A 24,083-nucleotide genomic window follows, 5' to 3' on the forward strand; every position below is an offset into this window, starting at 1 on the left:
GAAAGCAGCGCGGAACCAAAATAGATAAATGGCTGTTGCTGCTTCCGTCCGTGTCCCGCATCTGCGAAGAAGGAATGCCATCTCTTCTTTCTGATCTTCTCTCTTCCAGATATTTTTTGTTCCTGGCTTCAATGTTGCCTCTGTTTTTTGTGTAGCTTTTGGACTCTATTTCTCCGTGGTTCGGTGTCTGATGCCATCTGCTCTGCCACTTTTGTTTCGTCTGCGGCGCCACTCCCCCACTGCAGACTATTTTAATTTGCTCGTTTCGTTTGCAACGCCCGCGAATGTAGCGTTTCTTTTGTGTGTGTTTTTTTATGCCTTCTCTTTTTTTCGTCTCTATTTTTTTTTATTTGTCACCCGTTACGTTTGTTTTCATCTTTCTTGTTCTTAAGGCTTTGCGAAGTGCAGCCATCGTCAAATGAGTGAATCGATATCTGGTGAGAGAGAGAGAAATTGCGCGGGGCAAATGTGTATCATTATCTCTTTCTGTCTCGGCAGCACAGCTCGGCGTCTTGTTGCCTGGTTGCAGATTGAAGCTCCGATTAGCTGCGGCATTCAGCGGGCTCCCTGGGGAGTCTCCGCTGAAACCACGGAAATCGGTTTGTTACGAATTCCTTAATTATTTTCGTGTTTTGTGCCTCGCGGATAGCATGCCGGTGGTCAAAGATTGGCTTGTGCGCATAATGTTCTTCATATGTGAGCATTTATTTGAATATTGTGGGGTTTAACATCCTGAAATGGCACAGCGGCTTATGAGGGATGCCAATAGTGGATGGCTCAGGATCAATATTGACCAACCTGAGGTTCTGTAACGTGCAACTAAATATAAGTACAGGACTGTTTTTGCATTTTGCTCCCATGAAAATGGCAATGGAATCCAAGACCGCAGGCTTTGAGTCATAACGTCATAACCATTGCGCCAACGCAGCAAGTTAGTAGCATTTGGAAACTTCATTTGTAAGTTGGCTTTAACTTTGTAGCCGTCTAGCATGCCTTCCTTTCTACAAGAATAAAACACAAAAGCGAATTCGTGCGCTACGTACGCGAAAAATACGCGTCGGTTCTATAAATGAGTTTCTAGCATGGTTTCATGGCAGGAGTGTAATCTCATATGAGAGAAAAATATGGGTTTTAAAGATGAGCAGAGCTAACTCAGATAAGACAAGATACATATACCAGCGTATTAAAAAGCGACAACTTCGTCAAGAAAATTCTTCATTGAAACGGCAAATGAGACAAATTGGAAACAGGCTGTTAGAAGAGATGACATTGCAACACATACCACACCGTCCAGGACCACACAGTTAGCAACAACGAAGAAAAGTAGGAAAGAGAAAAGAAGACCACATCAAAATTCACATCTTCCGAATAAAGCAAAATTTAAAAAATAAATAAAAAATAAAAGTGATATCACTGGAGATCAACAGTCACACCACTGAAGTGTTCCTCGCTTTTTTCTTTCTTTGAACCGCCATCTTTCTTTGTACTTTAACTAGTGTTAATGACAGTGAAGATGTCAGCACGTTGGCTAGCCTTCGGACGCTGGCATTTTAATAATTACGAGAGAAACCTATGCCTGACTTTACCTGTATTTATTTTTCTAGACTAATGCAAGTTGACGAGGCAGTTGGCGCAGCTCAAGTCAACGACCGTGGGTAACTCGAGTCGTAATTGCACGAGGCACGCGTAGCGGAGTGGTCTCGCAGGGGGAAGCATAATAACGCCACCGCTTATTAAAAACCTCGCTACGGTTTGAGAGAGAGGAGAGGCTTGAAACGAGAGTCGTCTGCGACCGGTCCCACTACCCTCCTCGGAGCACTGTAATCGCAGTCGACTCGCGCGCCACGGCTAGTCACCAGACGAGAGTGTCGGGTGTCGCGCATTCTACCACGGGGCCCTACGTCGAGACGACGGCTTCAAACAAGACGCCACTTTCGCGTCGGCCTAACAGCCGTCCGGCACCGGAAACTCTATTATTGTAAACTAATTACGTAAACTTGATCACGTCGTTTGGAAATGCTTGGGGGAAGCTGAAACGGAGGGAGAAATAAAGAGAAGCAAGAGCAAACGTCTCATCTTGAAAGCACTCCACGATGAATTGCTAAATTTCGTTATACGGCGCACACTCGTGTCTTATGCCTCGGACAAATTTGATCAATACAAATAAACTTAGCAATGCGAATGACCGTGCCGAGAGGAAAGCGGTCGCTGAAAACGCGGCGTACTGTTTCTAGGATCACGTTACGTTGAAATAATTTATGTGCCGTTGTTGTGCATGGGGACAATGTGGGGAGATCTGAGAACGAACGCATTTTTTTCGATTACTTTTATAAACGTGCCTGATGACACCTCCTACAATATTTATGACTTCGTCGAGTCGATTTAGGTGGTGCCCAATTCTGGCCCAGAAAGTATCACGCTGTCGAAAAGTAGCGTTAAGTATGCTCATAAAGTATCGCGATGCTTTCGCAGAAATTTGTGACGCGCACTGTACCAGTGTGGCAAGCCACGGGGCCGGAATATATATCGCTGAGTTAGTAAAGTCACTAACGCGTATATAGTCACCCGTTTATGGTCAAAACCAACTGACATTCATTCGTGTCTAATTACTTTACCCACCAGTTACTAATTCACTCTCGCTATATCACTCAGACGACGCAGTCATTAGATATCTCGCTCATTCGCGGTATGCTTGCGGACGCCAGGAAGTGCAGGGCGCGTTAGATATTAAAAATGTCGTGCGACGCACCGCCCAACAAATAGCACATTTTATTCGAGTTCGCATAGTCCTTCGTGCAAGTACTTCATGGTGAGACACTGGCATTAACAAGAAAATATTGTTACGCGAACGAAGGATTAGGAACTGGAGACTATTTAGAAAGTAAAACTGCAGCGCTGGTTAGTTCAGCCGACAGCTCGATAGCCAGAAGAAGTTCGTCTTCTTCGTCGGTGTAGCCGCGCGCATCGTCCACGAGAAACATGCAATATGCATGTATCATTATCCTCGGTGGCAGAAGCACCATCCCGGTGCGTCTAAATATCGGTGGTAACAGGAGAGTAATATGGTTTGAGGCGTGCGACATGCACAACGTCAGTGGAATTCGGGGCAGATGAGGCACTGGTACTAACTGGGGCGATTTCGTAAGTAACTGGAGTCACGGCACGCAGCACTCGATATGGACCTGTGTACCGAGACACAGGTCCATATCTTTCTGACAGGAAAACGTGACGAGTCGGGGACCACAGGAGTACCAGCGAGGATCGTACAAACGCCGTTGGTTCTCTTGGGAGGTCAGGGGCCGAGCGCGGGCAATTTCGCGAGCTTGGGCTGCCCTGGTGATGGCGTCAAGTGCACACTCGCTGGTCTCTGCAGCGGCGGATGGAAGGGATGCGTCCAGTGGCAATGTGGGTTCTCGGCCGAACAACAGAAAGAACGGGAAATAACCGGCAGTTTCGTGACGCTAAGAATTATATGCAAAAGTGACATAGGGTAGGGCAAGGTCCTTATCAGTATGGTCAGACGAGACATACTTTGCAAGCATGTCTGTCAGGGTTCGATTCAGACGCTCCGTAATACCATTAGTCGGTGGATGGTAAGACGTAGTCAGCTTGTGCTTGGTTGAGTAAGACTGCAGTATGTCGGCGATTACTTCAGAAAGGAATGTCTGACTACGGTCACTAGTTGAGCAGTTCGTGTGGAGCTCCATGCTGCAGAATCATGTCGCGTAAAAGAAAATCGGTGACACCTGTAGCGCAGCTAGCTGGAAGCGCTTTGGTGATGGCGTAGCGCGTGGCGTAATCTGTCGCCACAGCGACCCACTTGTTGCCAGACGCTAATAGAGAGAAAGGGCCGATTAAGTCCAAGCCAACACGAAAGAACGGCTCCGAATGAATGTCGAGCGGTTGAAGGCACCCGGCAGGGAGCGTCGATGATGTTTTTCGACGCTGGCATTTCTGACACGCCGCAACGTATTTCCGGACGGAGCGGACAAGGCCTGGCCAAAAGAAGCGTCGGTCAATCCGGTCGTAGGTACGGGAGATGCTGATGTGATCTGCCGTTGGTAAGTCATGAAGTTCTTGGAGAACAGCTGACCGGATGTGCTTAGGAATGACGAGGAGTAGGGCAGGACCGTCGGGGCGTACGTTGTGGCGGTATAATACACCATCCCGGAGAACAATCCAGTGCAGGGACGAATCGTAAGGCGAAGATTCCAAGCAATCGATGATGGCGCGCAAGGTGGCATCATGGCGTTGCTCGTCGGCGACGTGTAGCAGCTGAGAAACGGAGAAAACAAAAGCGTCGGCATCGGTGTCAGCGTCGGCGGGTGGTTCGTCCACTGGATAGTATGATAAACAGTCTGCGTCTTGATGTAATTGGCCTGACTTGTACACTACTGCATAGAAATATTCTTGCAGCCACAGAGCCCAGCAACCAAGCCGGCCAATAGGGTCCTTGAGTGAGGAAAACCAGCAGAGCACGTGGTGGTCCGTGATTTTTTTATGGGGTTTTACGTGGCAACACCACGATCTGATTATGACACACGCCATAGTGGGGGACTCCGGAAAATTTAGACCACCTGGGGTTCTTTAACGTGCACCTAAATCTAAGCACACGGGTATTTTCGTATTTCGCCCCCATCGAAATGCAGCCGCCGTGGCCGAAATTCGATCCTGCGACCTCGTGCTTAGTAGCCCCACACCATGGTCCGTGATTACAGAGAAGTGCGTACCATACAAGTACGGGCGGAATTTGGGAACCGCCCAGACGAGAGCCAAGCATTCACTATCCGTAATCGAATAGTTGTGCTCAGCTGCTGGGAGGAGGCGGCTAGCGTAGGCGATAACACGATCTTGACCCTGTTGGCGTTGGGCTAATACGGCTCCTATGCCGTGACCACTGGCATCTGCGAAAAAAAAAAGTGACCACTGGAATCTGTACGGACGGACCTCTGTAGGAGAGGACGGGTCAAAGTGAGCCAGTATATGTGGCATGGTGAGAATGTTGGTCAGGTAGGCAACAGCGGCAGTTTGAACGGGACCCCACGTAAACGGCACGTCCTTCTTCATAATATGATTAAGTGGTCGGGCAATCTCTGGGAAGTCTTTAACGCCACCGTCGGAAGTATGAGCATAGTTCTACTAAAACTTCGGGCGTTTTTGACAGACTGAGGTACAGGAAAAGACGTCACAGCGCGAATTTTCTCCAGGTCTGGTTGAATACCGGAAGCGTCGACGAGGTGGCCCAGCACTGTAATCTGCCGACGACCGAAGTGACACTTTGATGAATTTAGTTGGAGCCCAGCCTCGCGGAAGACTTGAAGAACAGCTGATAAGCAGTCAAAGTGTGTCTCAAATGTAGGCGAAAATATGAGAACGTCGTCTAGGTTGCAGAGGCATGTTGGCGATATAAACCCTTGAAGCAAAAATTCCATCGAACGTTGCTGGGGCGTTGCATAGACCAAATGGCATAACTTTGAACCGATATAGACCATTAGGGGTGACGAACGCGGTCTTCTCTTGGTGCTTTTCATCCACAGAAATTTACCAATAACCAGACCGAAGGTCTATTGATGAAAAGTAGTTCGCACCGTGTAGGCAATCGATGGCGTCGTCAATTCGAGGCAAGGGGTAAACGTCTTTCTAGGTAATTCGGTTTAGATGACGATAATCTACGCAGAAACGCCATGCGCCATCTTTCTTTTTAACAAGCGCAACGGGCGACGCCCAAGGGCTCGAGGAGGGTTTAACAATGCCTTTGACAAGCACCTTGTTCACTTCATCTTGGATAACCTTACGCTCTAAAGCAGAAACTCGATATGGCCGGCGAAGAATAGGACTGGCATCACCAGTATTTATGTGATGCCTAACAATTGAAGTCTGGCCCAATTTTCGATTGTTGAGGTCGAATATGTCGTGGTAGGAAACCAAAAGGTGACACAGGGCAGATGCTTGTTCAGGCAATAGGTCCGCAGCAATCATGGGACGAAATGTTGCGTCAGGGCAAATAGCATCCTGTGGACATGGTGAAGAATCGGAGCAGACGTCTATTGAAAACGTCGTGACATGGTAATCTCCGATAGCACACAGCATTGCAATCGATATGCCATGGGGTAGAATTTCCTTTGTCAGGACAAAATTTGACGATGGGAAGGCACGTCCGGTTATCGGCAACGGTGACGACGGAGTGGGGCACAGTGATATTGCCCATCAAAAGGACATAAGGAACGGGTGTGGCTACGTAATCACCATCGGGCACAAGAAAGGATGATTGCAAATCGACGAAAGTCAAGGTTTTAGGTGGCAGGCGGACGAAGGCGGTCGTACTAAAGTTGTTCGGCAATTCGGCACGAATATGCGTCAGTAGAGAAAGTTCGAGGCAAACGGTACCGGCAGAACAGTCGATCAAAGCTGAATGCGCCATAAGAAAGTCGAGTCCGAGGTCATGGGGACAATTGGTCAGCACTGTAAAAAGAACTGGAACGTGGCGGTCGGCCATACTTATACGGGAAGTACACACACGTTCCAGTGACGGCAACAGTGCTGCCAACGGCGACGCGTACGGCTCGTGTAGTAGCAGGCGTGAGAACCTTCCTCAGTCGACGACGGAGGTTACAACTCATTATGGACACCTGGGCACCAGTATCTATTAACGCCGTCAAAGGGGCACCGTCGATGAGAACATCAAGTAAGTTCTGGTTCGTTGAGAGCGTCAGTGGAAGATTTCGACACTACGAAGATAATGCAGCACTACCCGCAGGAGCTGCATGGTCTAGTTTTCCGTCCGGAAGGGTTAATAATTGGTCGGCGACGAATAGCGGCGTCGCTGGGGCGACGGGGACCGACGGCGCTGAGGTGACGGAGAGCGAGCGCGACGACTGTCATCGACTGATACGTCAGAGGTAGGAGACATACGGCAAGGCGAGTAGCGGCGAGGATCGGCATATGGGCGAGGAGACGGGGGAAAGTAGCTCGAATACGGCGACGTCCAGGAGGTGCGGCAGGGGCGAGTGACGTGGCCAATGCGGTGGCAACGGAAGCAAATGGGCTTTTCGCCCGGAGTTCTTCACTCTGTAGGGTTGCGGTATCTGGGAGGGGAATACAGATCGCTGCGAGGCGCAGCTGTCGGCACTGGTCGGGCGTCAGGTCGGGAGACGGAGCATGCAGCCGGAAAACCTAGGTTGGCAAATTCTTGCCGCACAATCACCTGAATGAGAGAGCTCGCTGGGGCCGGTTGGTCAATGGTGGAGTCAAGTGGGCGAAGATGGAACGGGAAGGACTTACAGCCTCGAGGTCGCGGCGTACGATACGTGTGACGCTTTCATGTAAGGGTGGTGAAGCGGTAAGGTCGACGCAAGACGACGTCGCAACCGTGTTAGGGAGCCGGGACAACTGTGGAATGACGCGGCGGCTTTCAGCGAGCTCAAAGCGGCGCATTCCTTGACAATGACGTCGATGGTGGAAACATTGTTGAAGGCCAACAAGTTGAACGCGTCGTCCGCGATCCCTTTTGAGTACCTGGCCGACTTTGTCAACCTCGGCCATTTTCTCGTCGACTTTCCGGCAAAGAGCGAGCACGTCTTGTATGTACGAGACATACGATTCAGTAGAAGTCTGAACTCGGGTAGCAAGCTCTTTTCTAGCAGCCAGCTGCCGGCCGGTCGGATTTCCAAAGAGGTCGCTGAATCTCGTCCTCGTGTGTCCGGAACCAGACACGAGGAGTTTCGCCCAAGTAGAATAGGACATTCGCTATCATAATGGTGGGGTCCCAGCGGTTGTTTCGGCTAACATGCTCATACAGGCTGAGCCAGTCCTCAACGTCGACATTATCTTGGCCGGAGAATATGCCAGGATCGCGGGGATTGGTAACCGTGTCGTACGTTGTTGTCGGGGTCGCAGGAGTAGAAGCAGTCGAGGTGTCGTCACTGGGAGCCATGGTGGAAAGCAGGACGGTGCGGCCGCTGCGGAGCTCCATGGCGAGGACGGGAAACGGCACTCTCCACCAGAATATCACGTGAGCGAAGGATTAGGAACTGGAGACTATTTGCAAAGTAAGTATAACTGCAGCGCTTGTCAGTTCAGCCGACAGCTAGAGAGTCAGAAGCAGTTCTTCTTCTTCGTCGGGGCACCTGCACGCATCGTCCACAAGAAACACGCAATACGCATGTGTCAATATTATTAGTTCTGTATGGGTCTAAGTGTTGGTGTCATGAGTGTGTCGTGTGTTTTGTGCGTGGCATTATATATGTAATCGCGTGTCTCTTACGTTTTCATCGAAGGCGGGGTACAGAGTGGTGGCCTTGGCCAATAGTTTTTTGTTCTCTGATGTATATAACACGGGTGTTTCACTTTGAGTTCATCAACTCGGTAAAATACGTATATAGATAGTTTTTATATCATATACATCGTTCATCTATGCCTGGGTACTTGCGGCCATTCATGTGAAAATGTAGAACACGTTCTGTTAGGCTGTGCTAAGTTTGTTTGAACAGCAAATATCTGCTTTGACGGAAACTTTGATGGCCCTTGGTAATCGTAATTCCAGCATAGAAATGCTGCTTCGGCCATCGGATAAGGTATCGTTACAGTGTTCAGCTCTGAAAGCTTTAATAACCTTCGTTACTGAAAATGACATTGTATCTATGTATTAACACTTTGTATGACCTTATGAGTTACAGCTATGTCACAGCATTGTGTGTGGGTTATAGATTGATTTCTGTGCTGTATTCTTTTCTGTACTGACTGTTGTTTAATCATGTTTACGAAATGTGCTTTATGGCCCGATCATTTGTTTGTTTTTTCGACGTCACCTCATGTTATCGTCCGTTGCTCATTGGACAATCTATTGTTTGCGGAGAAGCCGGTGACACAACTGTTTCCAACATTTCCAATGTCATTACAATATATCAATCAATCAGGAAGGCAATCAAGATATGTTTCACTGGAGACGCCGTAATGAAGTGCTCCAAATTGATTTTCTCCACCTACGCTACTTTTTTTTAGTTGCACCCAATTCTCAATGCACGAGTGGTTTTAGATTCCGCCCACTTCGGAATGTGACCGGAACGGCCAGTAATAGAATCCGTGACGTTCTTAGCAGCTGAGAGTCATACGCTGAGTCGACGCGGAGGGTATAAACAATTTCTGTCGGAGCACCCGATATAGCAACATTCATGGAAAAAGAATAGAAAAAGAGAGAGAGAGAAGGATCATCGCCGTCATCAAGGGCTGTGGCGCACACTCGCATCTCCGCAACCTGCTACGATGAATAAACGCACCGAGACTGAGGATATGCACGCTTTTAGTCGGAGGAAAGCGCGTGCGCGCATGCGTGCTTCAACGTGCTTACGTTGGGACGGACGTTGCCCGTCGATTGTCTGGGGTTAGAGATTGCGAAGGGCCCCTTAATGTCGTTCACGTGCCAAGACTGCAAACCCACGCGTTGGTTCTCTACAAGCAGCAAAATATACGCTGCCCCTCCATTTCTTTGAACATGAAATGAATATAAGGTAGCTTCACTTCACACTCAAGCTCCCACTTCCAATACGCGCTCTTCTATGCACACTGATGCGAGACTGCGCTAAGCGCAAGGCGCAATGTTTGGTTGGTCGGCTTCTTCGCAGGGCACAAGTGCGTTGCGTTGTAGATGACCCAAAACGGGGAGGAAGAAGGAAGAAAAAAATGTGCGCCGGTGATCCTCGAGAGAGGAATATCGACCCACGAACGAAGCATCTCAAAATCTTCTCTTCTATGCTCCACACGAGTTCCATTCCTACCATCGCCTTTGGCTCAGATACGAAGAGAAAGAAAAAAAAAAACTGATGGCCGCAGGAGGCATCTTCAAAGGCTCTTGAGGTCATTGACTTGGACGGTCTCGACTGGCATTTATGGAGCCAACCTTTCTCTCTGTTCGCATAAGGGTTGCTCTTTCTTTTTTAGCCACCTCACTTATCTTTGCTTTTTCACGAATGCAACATCTGCTTATCTTTACCGTTCAGATACATACTGTATGTTTCGTTCCTCTCGTTTTTGTTTACCACGATAGTGTCGTATGTATACTTGAGGGCACGAACCTTTTAGCGCCCGATGCTGACCTCTTGCGTTCAGGCGCAGTAGCTTGAACTTCTCCCGAGCCCGCTGGCGTCGCGCGCTCCTTTCTTTTTTTTAGTCGCGATGTACAGCCTGATTCTGTTCACGGTTTGAAGATTTCCTTTGCCTAAGCGATGCGGGGTCGAGCCCAAGTCTGCAGGGGAATCTATGGAAAAGCCGTTCGGCCCAAAGCCGGATCCCACACTGGAGCGCCTTCGCGCAGGGCATGGAACTTCTAACGACAAGAAAGAAGCGCGGCAAAAAAAAAAAGAAATAAAAGCTTCCACTATTACCGTGTACGGGTTCATCAATCAAGTCTATCTTTTCTCAGTCAATGGTCGATGCTACAGCACCGGAAGGGGGCGGAAGCCATAAACGAAGCTCGTTTTGCGAGAACTTTTGTTACGAGCCTTTGTTGTTATGCTGGCGTCTTTTTTTTTTTTTGGCATCCCTGGCCAATGATTGTAAAGACTCAGCCATCCTCTGTGTATGCTATGCAATTTGGCGATGCACGTTGCATATGACGATGTGTTCCCGCCTTCCGGATAAGGATGTGAGATAAGTGGCGCGGCCCCAGCATCGCGGGACTGTCTGGCGTCTTCCTATAGTTTGGTTAGTGTGCCGAGGAAAAATAAGGAAGGACATGAGTGTACGCGCCTTTTCGCCTGCTCTTATTGCGTTGCTTATGAAGCGTGCATCTCACCATCTTTCACACATTTCTATCTGTACTGAAGTCTACTAATAGTTCCCCAATTTTTATTACAGCAATCATCTTTAGCCTTCTTCGATGACTCGCCTATGGCTTTCCATTGCCAAACTCAACGTCGTGAGTGCGATTCCTGGCCCCAGTCTTTACATAAAGACAAAATGCACAAAACAGAAAAAAAGAACAAAAAAGGGATACGCCATGTACTTACATTACGATTTGTTTTATAGAAATCAATGTGTTACAATTATTTCTCCTCAGCGCCCCAAATTTTACCGCACTTGTGCCTCATGGGACGTTAGGAAATCAGTAAGGGCGGGCTTTATTGAAGAACCGGGTAAATTGTTGTAAATAAACAAGAATTGAGTTTTTTGATTGTGCTAACGCGAAGTGTTCAGGTGCTGTAAACTTCGTGGAGACAAATATTTTCCTTTTGTGCTTTTTTCTCAGGATTCCCGTAATCTAACTGTATGTCATGTCCATCGTCCTGTTACGAATGAATCAAGATTGGTGTATTTCTCCTTCTCTCACTTACGCTTTCATTCGTGTATGCCTTTATCCCCAGCCGTAGGCTCACATAATGCAAGTTCGTTCAATCTCAGAAGCTCAAGTGCCCGAGCGGCGTGAAAACGTTCCTGGCTCAGAACTCATCTGTATGCGCAGTTTCTCAGCAATTATCTACAAAAGGATATTCGGTAAAGTACATCAAAAAAGTACACGTACTTTCGTCGCCAATTAATCCGCAGCACTTTCACCTTGAAGCTGTCAATGCAAGGTGAATTCGCAATATCCATCCGGCAGATGGCAAAGGAGCGTTGCTTCCAGTCTAACCTTCCTTGCGCCCTCTATTTCAACGTCCGCATTTTCACCTTTCAATTCCGTCTACGAGTGGGCGCGCACTGCTTCCCGCGACGCAGTTCCATCTACAAATCTCTGTCCCACTGTCTCTCGGCATTCGTCCCATTGTACTAGAGCGCGTGACGATTCTAAAAGACGGATTTCGTTCGCAATCAATGCATCCGCTATATCTAGGCTCCATTTTGTTTGCGACCTCATCCCCGAAGCGATGCGCTGGCGTTCGTAGCTTGCAATAATTTAAACTTTTTTTAAAATACATTTGCACCGATGCCAGCTTTGAGTTCACGTTCGTTCGCCATTCGGCCTCGTTTTCGCCCGAGTGAACGTAATAAATGCGCGCCGCTCGGCTCGTGGCGACGCGCACCCTCTGTCGCTGTCTGGCAGCCTTTGCAGCAAGAGTTGCCTGCTGTTCAATAGCGAGCAGGCACCCCTGCTTGAAGTGTGTTGCACTACTTTAATGCGCAATCATTTCCTTCGCCACTCGAGAACGGTGGTTCATCCCAGAAGCATCTTATGTTGGGCCGAGAGCAAAGTCATAACAGTGAGAATATCGTTTTTAATGCGATTAGCATTTTTGCCGACTTCAGGAGTTTTGAATCTATCTATCTATCTATCTATCTATCTATCTATCTATCTATCTATCTATCTATCTATCTATCTATCTATCTATCTATCTATCTATCTATCTATCTATCTATCTATCTATCTATCTATCTATCTATCTATCTATCTATCTATCTATCTATCTATCTATCTATCTATCTATCTATCTATCTATCTATCTATCTATCTATCTATCTATCTATCTAGCCTGCTACGCCGACCCAGTTGCCCAAGCTGTCTAATAGCCTGGTACACTAGGTATGCGCTCGCGGTGCCTTGGTTGTCGTCGCATTGTCGTCAATCCAGCTTTGTCTTCCAAATCTCGTCATGCCGTCCATAGAGTTTCTCACTATAACACCAAGAGGGTAATCTGGCGCCACCGTCTATGCGAGTTTCTTAAAGGGCACCGTGCCGTCATGGGAATGACGGCATATGTGTTTTCGAGGCTTGTGTTGGCTGGTGTTGTACGAGGGTTCGTCTAAAACGTGGATAGGGCTACACAAATAATGCGTTCTTAAAATAAAATCGACATAAAAGGCTTTCATTCACCCATATTCCATGTCGCACTAAAGTTTACTCACCTACAATGCAGAATCAAGAGAAGAAAAGCAAGAACAGACGACAAGTTGTTCCAAAGCGAGCATCTTGTCTGTCCTTCAACTTTAGCGACCAGCTGATAGTTTTTACGCTTCATATAATTTTACATGCAATAGCATGTCCTCGAAATCAAACAAAACACGTTTTTGTTTAATAATACAGCTAGAAGAGCTTTTTACGTGCTGTTTGAGCAGGAAATCAATTATTGTGACCGACCGAACGGTGCTAGCCAGGCGCGTCTTCAAGGCTTCCTTGACTTTCCGAGAACGATGCCAATTCGAAGTCACAATATACCGGCATTCCCAAGCATACCACAGCGCAGCAGCGCCAGAAATATTTCCTTCTAGGTAATATAGTGAGAAACTCCGTGATGCCGTGGTTGTCATGCCATCGTTGCCATACAGTCGTCATGCAATCCTTGTCACACCACCGCCATCATGGTTGTTCCATCATCGTCACTCCAGCTTCGTTGTCTGACACTTGTCACGCCGTCATGTCATCGTCGTCGTGGCCTTGTCGTTATCCAGGTGTAGTGATGCAGTCGTCGTCACAGCATTGTCGTCATTCAGTTGTCCTCATACTGTTTTCATGCCATCACTTCAGCTTCGTCATCCGACTCTCCTCATGCATTGGTCGTCACGCCATCGTTGTCGCAATATGTGGTACTGTCGTCATCATGTCATTGTGGTCAAAACTTGTAGTCATCCCATTTTTCTCGTGCCATCATTTGTCATTGTGTCGTCATTATGTAGTCCTCGTAAGCATTCGTTGTCATACCGTCGTCAAGATGCCATCGTGGTCGTTCCGTCGTCAAATAAAATAAAATAAAATATACACTGACGTTACGGCGCCCGTACGGGTGCCTTGATCACAAAGCGAAGGCACACCAGCATCGATTATATTACTTTGCTTAGATATCAGGGAGTGGGCCCATTGTTCTCTTTGTGACATGCGAAGTAGGCTGTATATGCAATGGTTCTAATAGGAGCCTGGATGACGAGGCAATAATAGAGGCTGATGTCCAGATAATCTGAGGCCCGTTCTTAAGTGGGTAAGCATTTCTATGCCCACCCAGATAGGAAACCTGTTCGTCCGTCACGTAAGACGAATTTCTATACAGAAATTAATGTAAAAAAACTGAATAAATTCGAAAAGAAAAACTTTGGCGGTAGTGAGTTTTTAACCGACAACTCCACGCTCAGAAGCCGAGTGTCTTACCCACTGAACTAAACAACTAATTTTTTTTCATAGTATTTATTACGAATATGAAACGCACATGCGTAAGGTATTTACATAGTGGCCAAGACAGTCATAGCCGCGTCTACAAGCACAAAACAAACACTCCACAGTACAAATATTACTGCAAAAAGTTCTCTAAAAGGGAGGCAAAAGGATACGCTGCATTAGTAATGGACACCTGTCTGGTCAGAAGTCTCTTTAGTAATAAAAGTCTTTCAGTTGTGAAATCATCCGGATGAAATGCTACTGCGAAGATACAGTTGGTTCTGCATTCCGATCTAATATGCGAGTTTTTCATAAATTGTGCCCGTGTACATGCGTTGTAGTGCACGTTAAAGAACCCCAGGTTGTCAAAATTAATCCGGAGCCCTCGATTGCGGCATGCATCATAATCAGAACTGGTTTTGGCACGTTAAACCCCAGAAAGAAGAAGAAGAACGCCATAAGTAACAGCATGCCAAAAGGCACATCTTCACATTTAGGTGGCTTGACGATTTATATCAAGATCCTTTTAAAAGTCCTTTGGAGAACGTCCCAAAACAATATGGCGTCTTTGCAATCAATAAATCATTGTTCTATAGTTTCCGGTACATTACAGAGACAACAGTTAATCGAAGATACAAAAATGCCTTTTCTATTTAACCATGCTTTAACAGGTAACGTTTCAGTACGTACTTTCTAGGAGAATGTTTTGGAGTGTTGAGAAATAGGCATTTTACAGACTCGTGCAAGCACGTCATATCCAGGTAAATTGATGTACAGCGATCGGTATAACGGAGGTTTAAAAAGCATATCAACTAGATCTTTATACATATTTTTCTCTTCGATAGAGATAAGTACTCATTTGAGAACCTCACTGTCAGAAAGCGCACTGAGATGTACACTTCACGCATGAATGTCTGCAAATATGAACATGAAGCAAAATTTGCCTAAATTACTAAATTTGGTAAAGCGTTGACGAGATTAATTTGCAAGAACGCCCGAAGTAATGAGATAGAAGTCTCGAAAAAAGAAGAAACGAGATACTAATTGTCTAACATAAAGGTGAACCCGTGATTACATTTAGCAGTTTCATTGATTGTTTGGCACCTTCATTTCGTCATCAAGCTTATGAGCCAATGAGGCGTGATAATATTTTCAGACCAGTTAATGCAGGCGGACTTGGCCTGGTTCACCTGGACTAAACACCCACACGTTCAAAAGGTGATTATATCTGTACTATATGAATGTGTTGTACCGGTGGTACAAAACAAATGTCAAGGAGAACTGTTACTATGAAGGCCTTCTTAATTGAAAGGCTTGGGGATGGTGGAAGAAAAACCATCTCTAGGGTGGCTTGGACCCGACTTGGAGCATTGTAGAGATTAGAAAAATTCGGATTTTGCAAGAATTTAATCTCAAACACGCCACGTCTCCGTTGCGTTTCAGTGGTCGCGTGAAGCGCCTTCCGTTGGGGCTTTGCTTCACCGACCGAAAGGCCACCGACCTCTGAGGGCTCACGCGCTTCGCGACACCCAACAGAGATAGATAGCCCATCAATGAGTTCGTAAGGATGATGAGGAGTGAGGATGGTTGATATGGGTCTCATCGCAGTTGGCAATGGTTTCATGCGGATGGATAAGGTGTGAAAAAGCGATAAGGGCTTATAAAGGTCCGAGCAAATCTGATGAGGTTGATAAGGACCGATAAGAGTTGATAAGGGTTGGATCATGTCCGAAAAGATTGATAAAGACATATCAGGGTTGACAAAGACCGGATCGATTGCGATAAGGTTGATAACCACCCATAAGGGTTGATAAGGGTCGCATAGAGTCCGATAAGTTTGATAACAACCGATGACGGTTGCAATGGTTGTATGTAGTCCGATAAGGTTGATGACAACGGTTAAGTGTTGATACGTGCTTATACTGGTCGGATCAAATTTGATAAGATTGATAATGACACCGGGCTGCGAGGAGATGCGCACGTGGCACCATTCTTACGTCTATTCGAGCACATCAGTGAAGTTTCTGTGTGAAGTTTTTTTTTTTTTTTCTTTTGTGGTGTTCGGCCAGTGGCATTCGAGGAACATTGTCCTTTGGTCATGCCATTCTGGTGCTGCTAATTACATATCCGAATATTATGTACAAGACAAAAATTACCGTTTTAATTTACCAATGAGGACACCAGTTAAGAGTAAGCAAAGAACATAGCATGATAGGTGTTCTTCCTCTAATTCAAATCGATATCGTGTGATGTTTCTGGATAAATAAGATATCAATTTAAAAACTGTTGGTGATAATTTCACACTAAAGTGCATCATATTCATTGTCAATATCTTTGTGTATTCGTCCATTTACGTCTTCGTAAAGTAAGTTTAGTACTGTGCTGATAATGCAGACAGCTTCAGTTTCCATTCGTCCTCCATATGATGGTTCTCCATTCCATGGCAACTATTCAAAAAGTGCACGATTGTGCTTGTTAAATGCTCAGGCAGGAGAACTCGGACCTGTGCCCTCGGCAAGCAGATTTATTCCCGAATTTTGCAATGCAAGAACACCACGACGTCTCACACAAAGTCAAATCCACTATTTGCCGTAAGTACTCAGATAGATAAAACTTCTTTGAACAGAGAATGGAATCATCCGTATTCAGCGTCACACATTTCTCTTACCATTCCTACACCGTCTCAATATTGTGCCACCTTTTGACGCCACCCTAGCGAAACATTATCGAAACTCTTAATGCGTCTTTGTCACATCCTTCGCATGCCGTCGCTCTCTGCCTACCGCCAGGTGGCGCCGCCCTCCGCAAAGAACGTAAGCCCCGAATCGCGAAGCTGCGCATCGGGACGAAAAGCTCCATAGAGGCGCCCTGTAATAACGCCATCGCTTCGAAACAGTAATCATTATTACGCTTCGATGACCTTCCCGGCATTCCGCCCCTTCCTATTCCCCTCGGTCTGTTCGCACCCGTTCGACTCATCTTTTTTTCGAGGCGGGCCAGGCCGCTGCGATGCGGCTCTTCGATGCCGGCGCCTTGTTTGCTTTATAGCCTGCCCGGATCCCCATCTCTCACTCACTCAGCTCTTTGTCCTGTTTTCGTTGTTCCGCGCCGCAGCTGCTTGATAATCCACGCTCGCGGCCTGTCGCTCGAGCGCGAGAATCATTTGGCGCGCTACGAACCGTGAGCTGTGCTTCGACGGTGCGGGCCACGGAACGAAAAAGGCCGGGAGGTTCAACTGGGCGCTGCGCAAATACGCCGGCTGTTTTCGCTACAGAATATATAGAGATGAGACTCGCTGAACGAAGGAAAAAAGAAGAAAGAGAGAGGAATAAAAGTGAAACGGCCCCATGTCCCCTTTTTCAGAAAGAGAAACAATGATCTAGCGGGCAAATAATAAAAGTTAATAGCCTCTATAGCGCGAAGAAAAAGCATTTGAAGGGGGTAAATTAGATTATTTTTATATTCTCGTGCAACGCCGGCCCTTAAAGGGGTCTAGCGCTGTCTCGAGAGCGCGCCTCGGATCCTCCATTTGTCTAAGTTAGCGGAGCGAGTAAGACGGGTTAAAAATAGAAAGCGGACGGTGAAAAAGTACGCCGGCGCAACCTCACCGGTCCGGACAGGTCTGAGGAGAATAAATACTGCTTTATCCCGCCCTTCGTCTCGCGACTCGGGAGAAAATGAACCAACGCTGAGTGATAAATGTGGGGCTGCTCGAGAAAGGGTCAGCGAAGTGATTCGTCCTGGCGCTGACTGCGCGAACACCTGAGCAGTGCAGCAGCCCCGCGAGCTCACCTACGTGAACAGCAAAGCACATCTCCGCGGTGCCTCGCTGTAACAGTGGGTGGTAATAAACGAGATGAGTGTGGACTGCTATCACGAACGATGCTGTTTTCGTGATAAATGAAGTGATAATTGTTATCATAAGCGGCGTTCTCGCAGCATTTCTATTCCATTTATACTTTTACTCTAATGCACTATCGGTTATCTGCTCTAGGCCATCCCGTTACCTGCCCGACTCCACTTCTTCGTCTAAATCTTGATTAGGACATCAGCTGCAAATGATTGCTGTCTAGTCTGCTTGCCTGTTTACACCTGCCATTTTCCCTTCTATGGATAGTTGCCCAGCCCATAGATTGTTCTCAGATTTCTTTATTATTGTTTAAGTTTCGGTCACACGGGCTCTGTAGTCCATTGTTCAAGTTCCCTCACTACCATCTTCACCCTCATTATCAATGACTGTCTCCCTCTCTCTTATTACTCCCGTCTTCCTTCCGCAATGTTGAGCAGCTGGTCAGAACTTTCATGCAGGCCGACCTCTCAGCTTTCCTGCCGCAATGAATCTCTCTCTCTCTCACTCACTGCATGTTATTAGTTTCGAGGATATTGGTTAATTGCCATTTATGATGTCGAAGTGCCTGCTGTATAACCTGCAAGCTATTCTACTCGTCGGTAAATTCCTATGTCATGATCTGAAATCATAACTTTCGTCATGGTCTAGCTACACTTCTTCATTAGATATTTCTCGGCAAAAAAAGCAACACGTGGAACATGTTGCGACTTTAGATATCATTAAAATTATCCCTCATTTGTGTAAACGTATAGTAGACCTCAAAACGTCAACAATTATTTTAGAACTCGGAAGCTCGAACGTCATGCAGATGGGGGAGAGTGTAGGACGCGGGGAGAGAAGTATTTCAAACTAATTTTGACCACTGCGCTTACTTATGGTGTGCAAATACTCTTTCGCATTCAATCTATTTTAAGCTGGAGCCACAGCGTTGAAGCGATGATTTTGCGCACCCCAGCGGACTCATAGCTACTGAAGTACGGCTTAGAAGCCTGCGATTTCTCTCGTTAGACAGTCCTGGTTGAAAATATCAGCAAAGACAAACAGGAAGAAAAGACGCACATGAACAGAACACGGTAATCTGCAGCGCTACCACGTCGGTGGCTTTAAGAAGTGCTGTTTCTTCATTCAAAAAAGTCTTGAAGCATGGTGATAATGTTATAGTAAAACCAGGTATCTGCTTTTGACTCGTTTTGTTGCACATTCGAGAGAGACTTCAGTTCGGAACAATCACCGCAGCACGCTCATACATATTCAGCGCCAAAAGAGTGAAACAAGGGCAACAAATACACAAGGAGAAATGCATAGCACAGCTGTTCTCAGAGCTCAACAACCCTGCACAACTCGCCGACACGTTGTTCTTCTACGCAATCAGAATGTCTCACACACCCAACCCTTGAACTCTACTTTTTTTTCTCGCCCGGCATTCGATTCCCTTAATCATTCACATCTTTTCTTTTTTTTTAATTTCACACGGTAACTTGTGCACATCGCAGGCACCCTCTTGCATCACTTCTTCAATTTACACCAGTACTTCTTTGTTACCTTTTTTCTTTGCTAATCCTCGAAATCATTCTTCTATTGTTTCATTTCAGTACGCTACAGTACCCTGGATATTCCTTACGGCCAAGCAATCCTGAAGTGCGTTCAGGAAAGGAAGTTTGGTTGAAGTACGTTGACAAGAGATAAGAAGAGCGACAGGAAATTTGCAATAATAACGACGTTGTGGTCACGAGGAGAACACCTTGGACCCTCAGGCACGGAAAGCCCCAGATATTGTTGGGGAAATGAGCAGGAACTAAAGCGCGATTAGCATTAGAGAGAATGGAAGTGTCGACAGTGTTCTAACCATTCCCGCTCAATCACTTTCCTTTCTTTTTTTCCTTTTTTGAAGACTTGCAAAAGCATTGCTTGGCTGCCCATAGCGTTAACTGACGGTGAGCGGGTACAACAATCGCGGCAGTAGTAATTAAATCAACCTTTTTTAAATCTCCCCGACCCCTTCCAACGAGAGCAGTTCATTCTCATTAACATTCATTCGTACAACTTCGCAACAAACCTCAACCTTGCACGTGCCTTCAATCAGCCGCGCGTCTCGCACATTTCGCTTCTCGTTCTCCAATCGCCTCCCCTCTGCGAGAATCTCCTTGCTTGTTTTTTTTGTTGTTTTTTTTTTTACTTTATCACCCTTCACTCGAAGTTCTTAATCATTCTCACCCTCCCTACTACGAGTTGCAACTGTCTTAAAGCCTTCTTGAGGGCCATGTCGTTCCCTTCACAAGCCCTTCTTTCCAGTTATTATGGTGTTTTTCGCCCCTTTTCTTTTTTTTTTTCCTTTCGTCCCCTCATTCGAGCCTTTATTGTTTCTGGTCTGTTTGCTCAGACGGCGCCCGAATGTCCCCCCGAATGTTCCACATGGCCAGACGGGAACGCGGTCTAGACAAGACAGGGAGAAGTAAGGGAGGGCTTGTGAATGTAAGGGGGAGGCGAAAACGATTTGAAATTTCGGGAGGCAGCGGCTGCAAAGCGTCGTCTGGCTGATTGATGGTGGCGTCGGGATATTCGGGACGTATTCCCCCCTCCTTCCTTTACAACCCTTCTGCGCTTCTCCTTCCCTAGCGTTTTTTTTTCCCCTCCGCGAATGTGCGCTATGCAGACAACTCGCCGCACGCAATCTGGACGTCGTGCGCAAACAGCAGTGTGTCTAGAGGAAAAAAAAAACACAAAAGCGAGGGAGAAGGTTCGCCAGTGGCGCAAAGGGGCTCGCGCACGGATTACACGAGCGAGGAGCACGCAGGAGATGATCAAGCTCAGATGCGCAGCGTTTCCAAGTGGATTGCTCGCATTTCGATGAGTCACAGCAACCTGCTGTCTCTGCTCCCAGGGAGAGAGCTATACGCGAAATGTGCAGTGCTTTTGGACGCAAATGTTGTGTGGCCTTCCGGAATGACAGTTCGCCCAGAAGATGAGATAGTGCAACAGCAAGCCGCTAGTATTCTCAAGAAGAAAACAAACGCCCTTGGCGGAAACGGCATTATACGTCAAGTGTTTCAATATAGTTATTAGGTGGTGTCTCTTCTTCGCCTCTATCTCAACCCCCTGGTGTCCGAAACTTGCACGTGACGTGCATTGAAGCTTGCGCTGAGAACGTTCACTCTAGGTTAGGACGAGTGCCGTCATCGGAGTTCTCCAAAAGCACGGCGTTCGAGTTTCTTGCGCGGCGCGCTATTGCAACAGCGGTATGACGCAATCTCTGAGCCCAAGGAAAACCTTATGCAGACTGAAGACTTCGTCGTAGTGCTATGAAGTTGTGCAGAGCTCCAGGAAAACTGCAATTCCGGCCATAAAGCGATGTAGTGCACGATGACTCGCGCATTATTACGCACCGTAAGACGCACCGCATTCCGTTGTCAGGTATCGGCCGCAGTAAACATTCTCAGGTGCGTGCGAGCGATCTTTTTTCGAGGCGGAGACAACTTTCGTTATTGTCGACTGCATTTTGTCTTCGTTTGTAGAGGTGGCGCACAACGGTGGGAAATTGGCGAGACACGGCTTTGTGCTTGTCATTGCTATTCTTCCCTTCTTTCTCATTCTGCCTTTCGCTTTTTTCAAGTTCCTTCAGCTCGGTGCAGGCTTATAAGTCAGCTGCCAAGTGTCTAATCATAGCGTTCCAGGTGCATTACTCTATCCGGTTGCAGCATCAGTCAGCAAAAAGCGCAATATTATGAGCAGTAAATATTGCACAGTTTTGCGCGGTATCAGTTGAACTGAGCATTAGCAGATACGCGAGGACAATCTCCGGCCGATAAGATTAAAACTTGTATCATTTAGGAGGTTGCGCTGGCGCTGGTGATGTGGACAGACAGTTCTATTTATTCCTCCTCTATCCTATTCTGTCTTTCGCACAATGTCACTGGCTTCATTTGAGTTCCTTCACTTGGGTGCTGCTTTATAAATTACATGGTAGGCCTGCAGATCGAGCGTGGCGTCAGCCTATCATAGCAGCTGTCTGCGGTGCCGCACTTTCCAGGCGCCGTATTCTTCTCTGCTTGATGGAGCGGCTGAGAGGCAAAACCTCCGACTGCGCCTTTTTATGACCGGAGCTTATAAGCTTCTCGCGAAGTACTTTTGGATTCTTGGGAAACACACTGGCAGACACCACTGCCAGCGCCGAACACCAGAACGGCCAGGGCAGGGAGACCATAACGGCTATTGCTGTAAAATAAAATGTTTAACACTTTCCGATTCGCCGTTTGATTAGAGAGAACAATCCATCGGGCCACCACAGAACCGTTCCTTCGTTTATTTTCCCCTCTTTTCAATGTGAAGGCCGATGTGGGTGTGAACACCAGACATATCGAAACTCAGCCCTGACCCTAGTACTTGGTGGGATTGTCTTTTTTGAACATGTAAACTTGATGGAAGTACGTATTTGTTTTCGTGAATCCTCCAGCAATGTTTGTTCAGGCGTAATAAATAGCGAGACACGTAACCGGACCGGAATCGGAGGTTAAAGAACTGATGCACAGATACGCCCCATATTTATTTATTCTTGCTTTTCACTCCAAGCCTGGCGGGCACTACCGGTCAGTAGGATAATTATTACGGTATCCTTGCCGAAGCCGCCGATTCTAAGCCAACGAACACAGCGCTCAAGTGTTTATTCGAAATGCGCATAAGGTTTCTTTTCTATGCTTCGAATCCGGTGATAGGATTGCTCCTCGCTTTTTAAGATTACCGTGCAGCTCCTAAAGAAGATTCTATTCAAAATACATAGCAAATGAGAAAGAGATTGAATCGGAATCCTCTGAATCGATTTTGATGACAATGGCTGCCTTTGTGGAGAATGCCAGAAGGTACCGGCTGTTGCGCTAGAAATTATGATTCTAGGCCTCAAAGCCACATTTTTGTAAAATTCAAGAACTAATGAACAATGCAAAAAGACGTTGACTAAGAATAAAAAGAATTGACGAGACAGGCGCTCTAGTTTGACAGCGCCTGTCCAAATGATGTTGGCCTGTCCCGTCCATTTCAAATCTTAGTCCCAACTTTTCTTGAGCTGTTTATTATGCAACTTTACCAACCCGCCCAACTTGCCGCAATTAAAGAGATAAATTGAAGCCCGAAACTCACAAGCTTGTAACTTCACACTACAAAAATATCACTGTCGTGTAAAACCATTGGAGAATCTAAAGCGCATAAGGAAGATATACTATATTGCACGTTAGGTAACATGGTAACATTGCGATTTTTTTGAAGGTCCTATGAAGAAATTAGTAATACATTTCATGGGTGGCGTATACCATTCAGACTTTACTTTCAAGATGGGAATGAGGTGCCAACGCAAGGTTACAAAGTAGAATGCCCCTTACACGCAATAACTAGAAAGCGATATTTCACACAGCCGTCATCAGGTTGCCAAAGATGGTGGACACCCATAAATAAGCGTGTAAAAACACCTATGACGACGACGACGATCCAAGTAGTGACCAAAAGAAAGAACGCGTTATAGCCAGCCTTATAACTTGTGCATGTTTCATTTGTGCACGACAGTACATTATGATTTGTTTGCTAATATTAACATCCGATATACATGGAGAAGATTGTAGCTAAACCGTAACTAGAAAACGAAGTATTTTTTCACGTGAACTCTAGAAACGAAGTCACTGTATTTTTTTCTAGTTGATTCTTCTATTATGATAATCGTTTTGAGCACAGTTATTTCTGAGAAGAAGAGTAGCCCGCGCCACCTACAGGAACCAACATTTTAAATATAGTTAATAAAAAAGTAATTTAGTAACTGCGGTTGCTGTATCTTTATAGAACTGATACCGCGGGAGAAAAAATATGCTCTGGGTTCCCAGGCACCCTTTGAGACCAGCTAACTATCCTGAAGCCCACGCCATAACGAAGCCCAATGCCTTAGCGCTAACCAAACTTTTCTCTGGGTACTGAACAACACTGCAGAAATCAAGAAATAAACGCGTGCTTCAGAACACTGTTTCATCATAACAGCCAAGCTCCTGGAATCAGTGCCGCATACATCGTCGTCTGGTATACGGGCCGTAATTTAACCCTCCCGAAAACATGACGAGTTACCCACAATATAATGTTTGCCTCCCTATTCCTTCCCCTCAAAAACAGACAGTAACGCGTGCACAT

The 24,083-nt window shown here is 46.5% G+C and overlaps 1 protein-coding gene across 1 annotated transcript in view; it reads right to left on the reverse strand.

The window, feature by feature from the left end:
• Positions 1-24,083, reverse strand: part of LOC119452882 (uncharacterized) — a 153,100-nt gene that overhangs the window by 44,269 nt on the left and 84,748 nt on the right. The window lies entirely within an intron of this gene.

Source organism: Dermacentor silvarum, chromosome 5 (genome assembly GCF_013339745.2).
Source record: "Dermacentor silvarum isolate Dsil-2018 chromosome 5, BIME_Dsil_1.4, whole genome shotgun sequence".
NCBI lineage: Eukaryota > Metazoa > Arthropoda > Arachnida > Ixodida > Ixodidae > Dermacentor > Dermacentor silvarum.